Source organism: Protopterus annectens, chromosome 8.part0 (genome assembly GCF_019279795.1).
Source record: "Protopterus annectens isolate FY-2018-M chromosome 8.part0, PAN1.0, whole genome shotgun sequence".
NCBI lineage: Eukaryota > Metazoa > Chordata > Ceratodontiformes > Protopteridae > Protopterus > Protopterus annectens.
The window spans coordinates 1,443,763,089-1,443,774,532 of NC_056741.1; positions in this window are offsets into that span (position 1 = coordinate 1,443,763,089).

Consider the following 11,444-nt stretch of genomic DNA (forward strand, 5'->3'; position numbering starts at 1 on the left):
TCTGTGTGGATGTGTAAGATATATATCCTGTCAGAAATCTTTCCTGTCAGGTTCTAAAGGGCTGCTGCAAGAGTTCCAAAGAAAACAGATGCTGGTTTTAGGATGGCATCACCTCTGGTCACATGACTCCAGTACAGTACACATACAGAGCTTTGCTAGCATCTGTGGCAGTTTAATGTTTAAGGGGCTGAGACTTAAGAACTGTCTTCAAGGACACATGCTCATTCAGCCCTTGACAAGTCTTACATAGTCTACACCGAAATGTCCCACATATCAGTGATATTCTTAAAGTCTCCGCCCCTCAAATTTTCAGACACTAATTCTAATACAAGAAGAATTCCTGGTCTTACAATCGGCATAAAAATCAAAACTAATTTCTTGCTTAGTTTGTGAGTGTATCAGAGAGGTACAACTCCAAATATATTGACAAGTCTTACATAGTCTACACAGAAATGTCCCACATCTATCTGCTACATCAAAAGGAGTATGTTCAATATTCTTATAACATAACTGTCGCTTCAGTGATAAGTTATTTCTAAATGAGAACAGGGGTTTATCATCTAAAACTTTCCTGAAATCTGAATTAACCAATAAAAGTAGTCAATACTTCTTAATAGCCCCACAAGTAATGTTAATATTATTTGAATAAGTAAGGAGAAGCCTATTCTTATTAGAACATTTACTCATCTATTTAGGTACCACAGCTACTTCTTCAGCTGAGTCTGAAAAATATGGTCTTCCCACTGTATCTCGAACAGACCATGCCTCTGATAGACTTTTATCTACATCACTTACAGTGTACCCCCATTCTAAGAAATCCTTATTCATATTACTCAAAGTAACTTGCAACTCCACATTGTCATTGTGGATTCGCATGGCTCTTAAAAACTGTCCCTTAAGGGCATTCCTAGTCACATGACCAGGGTGCATGCTGGTTTTATGTAATAAAGCACTTTCTGCATGGTTTTCTGTAAATCCCTGTGTTGAATCTTTTGCCTCCATCAGTTTTAATACACACATCTAATAATGCTATAGAGTTATCAGAAGCATGAAGGCTGAACTTCAGAAAAGTTGTTGTACCGTGAAGGAAATTTAAAAAACAAGTCAAGCCATCTAAACTGCCAGTCCATACAAAAACACATCATCCACAAATCTCCTGTAAAAATTGAAATACTGTGTATAAGGGTTATTGTTGAAAACATGAACTTGTTCCAAGTGAGCTAAAACAAGGTTGGCGTAGCTATTAGCACAAGCCATGCCCATAGCTACGCCAACTCTTTGGAGAAAAAATTCATTGTAAAATATAAAAACAATGTTTTCTAAAATCAAATCAATCAACATACAAATCAAATGTATCTTCCCAACTATGAAATCAGTGTTCTGACTTAAATATATCCTCACATGTTCTACACCTAAATTATTAGAAATAACAGTGAACAATGACATCACATCAAGTGCCATTAAATACACATCATTATCCCTCGGATATGATCGATACCATTGGTAGAAATCATTCAAAAATTTGTAGTATCTTTCAGCACACTATCAATATTGTCCAATACTTTCCTTAAATGTTTTCAACAAAAATCAAAAGTGGCTCTGTAACCCATCTGCTACTGAATACAACTGGATGCATGGGTGGTTTATGGACATTTTTGTGGACCTTAGGAAGTCCATATAAATCCAGGGTCACAGAATGTTCCACTGTAAAATATTCAAACAATTCTTATCCCATAGAGCTGTCTATCAACAAATCATATACCAAAAAATGTACGCTATCTATAGCACTTGTAACAAAACTCTTGTTAATTTGCAAATAAATGACACTGTCAGACATTTCAAACATATTGTTTAAGTAAAATTCCTTGTCCTTTACAACCACTCCCCCTCCTTATCACAAGGATGTATGACAAGGTGGGGAGATGAATGCAGCTCATACAAAGCTTTTTGTTACTCTGAAGTCAAATAATAATAATAATAATAATAATAATAATAATAAATAATGTTTGTATCCAACTGTTAAATGCACTCAAATCTCATTCTACATCCCTTACAATCCCAGGCCAATAAAAGTTCTGCATAATACGTCTCTTGGTATATTTTATGCTCATATGACCTGCAAAAGGAATGTCATGGGCAATGGCTAGAAGTGCCAGACGGTAGGCTCTGGGCACAAACAACTAATGTTTTTCCTCACCATCTAGCTCTCCCCCAGGGGTCTACTCTCTGTACAGTAACCCTGTGCTCCAGTATGCATTCTCCCCTTTTCCTTGAGAATCAGGTGCCTCCTTACCTACCTCCCTCAACTGTTGTAATGTAAGGTCTAAAAGCTGAGCCTGTCTCAATTCTACCTTTGTGACCCTACCCAGCTCCCATTTCACCAGAAGCCTAGTCTCTTCTGACAGTGGTGCCTCACTATCAGCCTGGGTACTACCACTGACCTCTGCCCTTGCAGTCACCCTGTTGATGGAACATCACTACCTACCAGCTTCTGTGGCTCACTTTCAGGCTTACTGCTGCAGGATACATTCCTCCCTGAAATAGCCACCTCACCAGCCCCATCTTCAGGTGTGAGGATCTATCTAGGTCTCCCCCAGGCTACCTGACCCACATGCCTGTCACCAAGCCTGACTGTGTTTAACTGCATGCACACAAGGTACTGCATTATCAGAATCATTCCCTATCAGGACATTTGCAGGGATATCCTCAAACACACCTACCTGCTTGCTTCCTTTTCCACCCTCCAGTCAAGATGAACCCTGTCCAAAGGTATTTGGAATGGGGTCCCTCCTAAAGCTCTGACTTGTATAGCCTGCCCAAGCAAGTACTGCTCCTCTTTAACCAGGATTCACAATGATTATGTCAGAGGCTGTGTCTCTCTTAGCAGTGGCCTGTATTTCATCCACTAAGATAGGATACAAACTCCAGTGATAGTTTGGTTTCCCTGTTGTCTCCAGACAATTTACCATTGGCATGCTGTTATTCTCACTTGCTGGCTCTTTCAACTTTTGTTCCCCACCTTGCCTCAGTGGACATTTGTATGCTACATGGCCCCTCTGGTTACATTTAAAACATCGAACCCTTGATCCTGAACTAGTGCCTTCTCCATTTACTGGTGTATTCTGCTGGGGTGGTTTAGACTTACCAACACCACTGGTTCTGCTATAACCATGTGCAGTGCTAGGTATCCACTTCTTGTGCAGTGATGCCTTGCTAAGCAGAGATCCCCTTTTCTCCAAAGCCCATCTGCAGAGTTATACAACCGGTCTGCCAACCAGATTGTCATGTCCTCAGGCAAAGTGCTAAGGGCTTTTTCCCTCACCAAAAGGTCTGCCAACCTTCAAAAGTGGTGACCTGACACCCACTCACCCATCTATGAAAATAAGTGCTTAACTCAGTAATATAATCACTTACCCTTTCATCTGCCTTGTATCTATGCTCACAAAACTTTTTTCTGTAAGCTTCAAGTGTTAATTTAAAAAATATAAACATTGTTTTACTTTATCATAGTTTAAACAATCAATATTAGAAAATTTAGAAACAGCAGTTACAGCTTTACCATGGAGTAAGATGGTCAGGAACTGTACCCAGAGCCCTTGGTCAGCATTACACTGTTTACATACTTTTCCAAATATATGAATGAAACTATCAAAATCATCACCTTCTGTAAACTGTGGAAGAAATTTACTGACCTGTATTGCTTCTGGGGTTTGGTTATTCCCTTCCCCATTACCTCCATGACCCTGCCAAAGACCCATCATCTCCCTGTCATGTTGGCACTTTTTCCCATTTTCTTTGGCCTCTGAATGCCGCAGTTTCTCTGATGATTCTAATTCCATCTGCTTTTCTAGTTGTTTGGCCTCCAGTTCATGTCTCTTTAACTCCAGATGGATTTTTAAGTCTTCTGAGGAAAAGGTGAACTGTCCTGTTTCTGAAGGCTACACATCCCCATCACCAGACTGGTTGTCTTCCGGGTTGTTGTTCCATGCTGCAGCTGTGAACAAGGCTCAAATCATTTCCTCTTTAGTCAGGTTGGCATGCACCAGTCCTTTGGCTTCATACATCTTGGCCAACTGGTTGTTTGTCAGCTTGCTATAATCCTCTGCTGACATCCTTGCCTGCTTTCCCTGACTAAACTAAACTAACAGAAATAAATAAAACTGTCTGTATGTTTACCTTGTGGCTGCAGAGTATACATACCTTCAATGACAACTGCCCACCGGCTACTAAGGATCAATTAATATCCCACTCAGCTGCCACCAAGGTGTGACTCGTCCCTACTCCTGGTAATCAAGTACACTCAATCCTCACCACTGACTCCGGAAAGGGATCGTCACTAACAGCAAAGATGGATTCACACAGTATTCTCAGATACAGCTCCCACACCAAACATACCTCTCAACCTGGAACCATAAAACATCTGGACAAAGGCCCTTGAAAAATAGGGACAACTGGCCAAAAATCTGTATGGTAATTAACATACAATTTACATACATAATTATCTAACTTCACCCACTCCAATGGAATAGTGGGATACCAACTTTTAAGCGCAAACTGAAGAACAGACAAAATATGAAACACAAAATAAACTGTAGAACAATAGTGTTTTATTTATATTAATATTTCAGCTTATATCAAATTTTGAACTTGTGCAAAACTAAAATACAATTTTCTTTTATAAAAATAAACTGCTTCTACACTAATATTAAATAACACAAAATATAATGAGAACAAAACTGTTTTATTTATATTAACATGGATACATGGATAACAACATATATCACTATGAAATTCTGCACATGCATTGCAACGTGTGGTGAATATTGAAAAAACTGTATAAAGTGACAGGCAAAACTGAATGAGAAGCAGGAGGGAGATACAGCACAGACTGATACTACTGTAGTACAGAGCTGAGACTGGTACTAACAGATGTTTATGGTCTACAGGTCAACTGTTTTAGCATTGCAACAGTTTATGCAGTTGCATGTCAAATGCACAGTCACTGGAACACACACAATGAAGTTTTTGCCCCCCTCCCCATACAACAGCAATAAGGTACTTCAAAATAAATAAAACGTGATGCACTAGTTCCTTAATGTTAATATATTTTAAGAGACAGGTATCAAAAAATCCTCCATCAGTTTCATTATGCATAAATCATACTATATATTTCTCAACCTATATATTGTTATTACTGTTCTTCTTCTCTGTTCCACAAAAATGCAGTAAACGTAGACATATGAGGACAGCAGCAGAGGTAATGACAGGAGCACCTTACATTGTAATCCAAATCCACAGCTACCACTGTAATTCTTAAAATAAAAAGCTAACCATAAAGTGGTAATCAAAAGTATCTGACCACAATTCATGACAAAATGAATAAGTCTGAAGCAGTAAGAGGAAAATAAATTATGACTACTATCATCTTTTGAAAAAAAAAAAAACTTTGATTTCTTTAGAAAATGTCCTGGCAAGTCTGTGGTACTTTTAAGCCATACAGAGTTATATCACATCAAGCAAAAGTCTTAAAAACCCCTCCAAGCCTCACATATCCTCATATCCCAAAAAACATGTACACTATCTGAACAAAAGATGGCTACTTTCATAAAGATGCTAACTAAATTGCAATGTCTAGCATGTGCCTCATCACCACTACCTTCAGTTCAAGTGGAGAAAAACTGGCAGTGACACTCCTATTACCAACAAAGAAAATCAGTATTATTGTTTATCAGGACGAATGCTGTTTGTGTCATGTAGCTGCCCAGAAATAATTTTATCAGATGTTAGCTCCATGGAGTCAACATGTCAACAATACAGCACTGTTTGCATTTCACAGTAAAGAATAACTACAGGTCTTACTCAAACGCACTTAATGAAAGTCTATCAGAACTCCACAATGGGAACACTTTCTCCTTAAAAAAACGAAAGACTGAAAATAAATACTTTTAAGTAATCAGAGTCAGTATTTAGCCTGGGTGGCCACGGTGGTGCAGCAGTTAGCATTGCTGCCTCACAGCAAGAGGTTCTCCAGTTCAATCCTCGGCTGGGGTGCCTTCTGTGCGGAGTCTGCATGTCCTCCCTGTAGTTGCATGGGTTTCCTCTGGGTGCTCCAGTTTCCTCCTACATCCCAAAGACATGCTGTAGGTGGATTGGACACACTAAATTGGCCCTAGGTGTGAGTGTGTGCATGTGTGTGCCTTCTGTGGAAGGTTGGGTGCCAGGCTGGCAACTCAACACCATAAAATTCCACTGCCAATCTTGAGCAGACAGATGATCCACTGTGGCGACCCCTAACCAGGAAAAGCTGAAAGAAGAAGAGTCAGTATTTAGCCTAGTGTAGTTTCTTGCAGTTGCATTGCATGTTCTGGACATTCTGTGAAAATCTTGTGTTGAGCTACTTATGCTATGATGAATTATCTAGTCACTTTTTTTAGCTGGAGGTGCCGGAGGAAGTCAAAATGAATGTTTTCATTCTCTCTGCTCTGAATCAGACTGCGCACTGTAATACTTAGACCTTAGATAATGCGCGGGCCAGTCCGAATCTGCAGATCGACCCCTCGACTGCTACACTTTTGGTTTCATTGCAACTTGCATCATATTAATTTAAAACAAAAAAAAAACAGCTCAAGAGTCATCCTCCTCTGCTCTGTTCATTGGTCTGTCACACTCTGTTGTCACTGTGTGTTGCTGACTGCTATGCTGGCTAAATTAGGCTAACACTTAATTAAATCCAGGGCCAGTGAATTGATTCCACAAGCCACACTGTTGCAAGTGTAACCACATATGGAAAAATGTAAACAGAGAAAGTACACACCTCCTCAAGCCATATTCCAAGAGATTGGCAGTCTGCCTCAGGAAGCTGACATCATTGCACATACCCCTGCACACGATGATGTCAGCAACAATGTCTTCCCCAAAAAAAAAAATCCAAACAAGCTTGGGAAATTTGGAAATTGAAGAGGCTACTCAGGAATTCATGGCACCCCATTATGTTGCCCTCAAAACTGGTAAATACCATGGAATTCAGTATGTTTGAGAGGTACAAAGGGTACCCAATTATACTGTGTAAAATTAATACTAATACAAATGGTAGGGTGTGACCAAAGCAGCCAGAGTGTCGCTAAAACAAGCATAAGTACTCTTATGATGTTAAAAGCATTTTCTAAAGGACAAGCCACAATGAAAGGTATTAAAATATGTAATGATAATGAAACACAAAACAGGAGAATACCGAAAACAATAAAGAAAAGAGTTTCAACCACAGTGATATAACAAATGATAAAGTTGGATAACTCTTAACAGATGCAGAAAACAATACTAAACTATTCTTACTAAATGTCCCTAACTGACTAAAGAATTACTGTTCCCTCACTACTTACTAAAGCAAGGCAAGCTGATGTGTGCTGAGTATCTTACCACAGCAAAAGCCAGATGATGTCTCTCTTTGTCTATGTGGATGTGGAGATATATATCCTGTCAGAATTTTTTCCTGTCGGGTTCCAAAGTGCTGCTGCGAGAGTTCCAAAGAAACCAGATGCTGGTTAGAGGATGACATCACCTCTGGTCACCTGATTCTGGTACAGTACTCACACAGAGCTTTGCTAAGATCTGTGGCATCACCTGAAATCTATAACATAATTTTAAACCTTCCACCCTTCCAGGGATCTCTGATAAACATATGCATTTGATCAGTTACAACAATACAACCTAATATATATATGCATACATTCTTTCTCTTCAGCAACATCTACTGTTGATGCATTTTTAACACAAGTAACTTATATTTTTAACTCAAACATCTGTACAAATCAGTGTGATAGTCAAATAACATAAACTTCTTTACAAAACTCCAGCTAGTTATGCTGGCATATGTACACATGTACTGCCCTACTCTCCCTGGCACAGATGGCACCACCTCATAACATCACAGGAGGTATCACCTAATTTGGGAAAGCAAGTGAGAATATAAGAAGGAAGAATGGATGCAATATATCATGAAGAGGGTGGTGTAAGATACAAACAAAAATAAATAATGGAAGTAGTGGAAGGTTTGTAGATAAAACATATGAAAATGAAGAAGATGAAAAGTGGAAATGGTGTGTTAAAAATATCTGAAGGCCCTAAGTTAGAATTGGAAAAGGAGATTACAATGGAAGAAATGCAAAAAGTAAAACAATAGAGGATTAGACAAACTTAAGTTATTTGTTTTACAAGCAAATAGAGATGGAAGAAAAAGTGTTTTTCTATAAAGTATTAAATGAATGGTTAGACAAAGAGAGGGTACAGGAAGAAATGTGTAGCAGGAGTGATAACATTTACATGGAAAAAAGAAGAAACGAAAGACATAAGAAATTGAAGACCTATAACTTTAGGGAATATCGATTATAAATATGAGAATAATGCAAAAATGATGCTGAAAGACATAGAAAATGTTGGTGCAAAAGGGAGAAAGGTAAAAGAAAATGTTAATAATAGTAAAGGAAATAATAAGTATGATTTTGATAGAAAAATGAAGTAAGATTGGTTATGTGTGATGTAGAGAAGGCATTTGATAAGGTAAGTCATGAGGTGATGAAAGAAATCGTGGAAGCATATTAAATAAGTAGAAAATATTGGAAGCTATAAACATTGTTATGGAAATTCATGGGTGAAAGTAATGGTAAATGGCTGGATGGGAAAAGAGAACAAGATAAGAAGGGGAATTAAGAAGGTTTGTCACTTACATATGTGTATTTTTGTTCTAGTAATGAATGCAATTATTTAAACTTTTATGACAGAAATGGATTAAGTATGTTTGAATATGGTAAAGGAAATTAGGAATCAGTATGTCTGTCGTATGCAGATGTTTTGGCTATTGTTGCAAAAATAGAGGATTGATGAGAGAAAATGTTATAAGAATTGAAAAGTTATTAAAAAGGTGGGTTTATGATTGTATAAATGAAAAAGGAAGGGTTTTGGTGAAATAAAGAAAAATTAATGGAGCTTATTATAATGGGAAGGAAATTAATATATCAGGGGTTACATTTTGGAAATATAAAAACATACCGAATCAGCAGAAAGTGAAGATAGAAGAAATAAAAATTACTTGCATTGTGGAAAAGTATAAATCTATCATATAATAAAAAGGTGAAAAGGTGTATAGATTAATAGGTCCATAGGTGTATACTAGTATAACATCCACTTGACCTTTTAAAGTATAACCACATACCCCAAATGTATCTGATAAGTTTTATGAACCCTAAGATTATGCTAAGGGATATACGTAGGCTTAGAGTTACATGGCTAAGGACTTACAGGGTTGCTTCTATCCATTAGGGACATAGGTGCCAGACAAGGCATGAATTTCCAATTCCTCATCCATGGTTCCTAGTTACACTTAAATTGGGTTAGGGAAGAACTCTGATTCACATGGATGAGAAGCCTGTTCCAGAGAAGGGGTATCTCTGAGATACATACCTGTCCCTCCAACATGCCCTATTTATTTCACAAGCAAGGTTTAAGTCCCTTGATTGGGTAATTCTGATGTTACTTGTTTTGAAGATACTCAGAAGGTCCAACAGAGATGGATCCAAAGATGTCTTGCATGCCAGGCATAGATCACCCCTTAACTGTCTGTAGGAGACTGAGTACAGGGATAGGGCTTTGAGGTGATCTGCATCAGATATGTTGTCTATACTCTGTATTCTTTTTGAGAGGAATCTCTGTGGATGTCCCAGATGTTGCATGTTCCTGGTCAGGTACATATAGAAAGGGATGTTAAACGCAATGATTGGTCTGATGACAGCCAAATACAGTGGAGTAATAACTTCCTTGGACCTAGATGCTATACTCCTGCTTATAAGTTGGGTAACATAGAAATATTTCCTTACTACCACAGATACATGATGAACAAAGGCCAGGTTACTATCTATATGCATCCCCAACTCCCTGGGACTGGGTCTACTTTTGCGATGTGTTATCCATGAGGTAGTTGCCAGGGATAGCAGACTTCCTAAAATATGCTATTATACATTTCTTGGCATTGAGTCATAGACCATGACTCTGGCACCAGGTATTTGTCTGAGTGATAATTTGTTGGAGAATATTAGTGTCTTGGGGGATTCTATGGCTGCACCTATTTTGCTGTTGTCTGATAACATGATTAGTCAGAGGCTCTTAACATTGGCCTTGATTTTAGAAAAAGTAGATGCCAAAAAAGAGCAGATCCGGCATGGAGCTGGCCTCACATTAAAGGTGTTCTCCCCATCCTAACTTCTTTGGTCCTAACTGAGAGCCACCCAGCTATCCAGTCAGTGACACAGTGGTTTATACCCAATTCTGTGACATGGCCAAATCAAGGTAGGCAGTATGCACTATTTTGCCCTTATCCATTGCTTTGCTGACCTTCTCAAAGATGTCCATCAAGTTGAGTAGGCATGATCTACTCTTGACAAAACCAAACTGGGTTTGATCGAGTGTCTAAAGATTTCCTATGTCATTGTTATTCATTTCCATGATAATTCTTTCTATGACTTTGCATATAAGACTAGTTAGACTTATAGGTCTGAACTTGATAGTGTCTGTAGCGGGTCCACTCTTGTGTAGAAGGATGGCCTTAGCAGTTATCCATTTGAGTGGCATGAAGTCTGTAGACTATGGTTAAATAGTGACTCTAGTAGTCCTGATAGGTCACGCGCCATGTTATTTAGGAGTCATACTGGGATATTATCAGGGTGCATCAATATGGTATTCTTGGCTTTGGACAGCACGATGAGGACCTGCTCCCTAGTGATAATGGGGGGAGGGGGTGTGTTCAACAGTATTTCCTGAGGGGTGGCTGAGGGAGAGAAAGGGGATGAAACTGGAGCTGAATTTGTCAGCCAGTATATTTAGTATATATTCCAGCTCAGTGTAGGTGGGTCCATTAAAAAGTTGTTCTGCACATTGTTGTGTAATGCTATTGAGGTTGCAGACATAGACAAAGAAAGCCTTATGGTTGTCCTTGGCCTTGGAGGCTATTTTAACCTCAACTTTGGCCTTAATAGACCTGATTTGCCCCCTAAATTGCTTGTTTAGATTGATGAGGAATTTTTATCCCTCTGGATGTTGCACTTCCTAACCTTTGCCATAACTTTCTGCCTTTTTTATACAATCTATTGCTTATGGGATTCCACCAGGGTAGTTTGTTTTTTTAGCATTTGTTCTGCACTTATTCCTGGTAGGAGCAGCTGTCCCTATGCATCTATTAACATGATTGTACAGGGTCTCTGTGAACAATTCTGCATATACTGCAGTGTTCTCATGAGTTGAGGGGGGGAGCTGAAACTTTGCCATGTTATACATACATTTGGGTTAAACTTACTTATGTTGGGAGAATTTATATGTTTCTGGGAAAATGGAAAACTAGTTACTAGAATTTTTTTTTCATTTCTGTATGGGGTTCAAGAATGAATCCTATTTTAAAA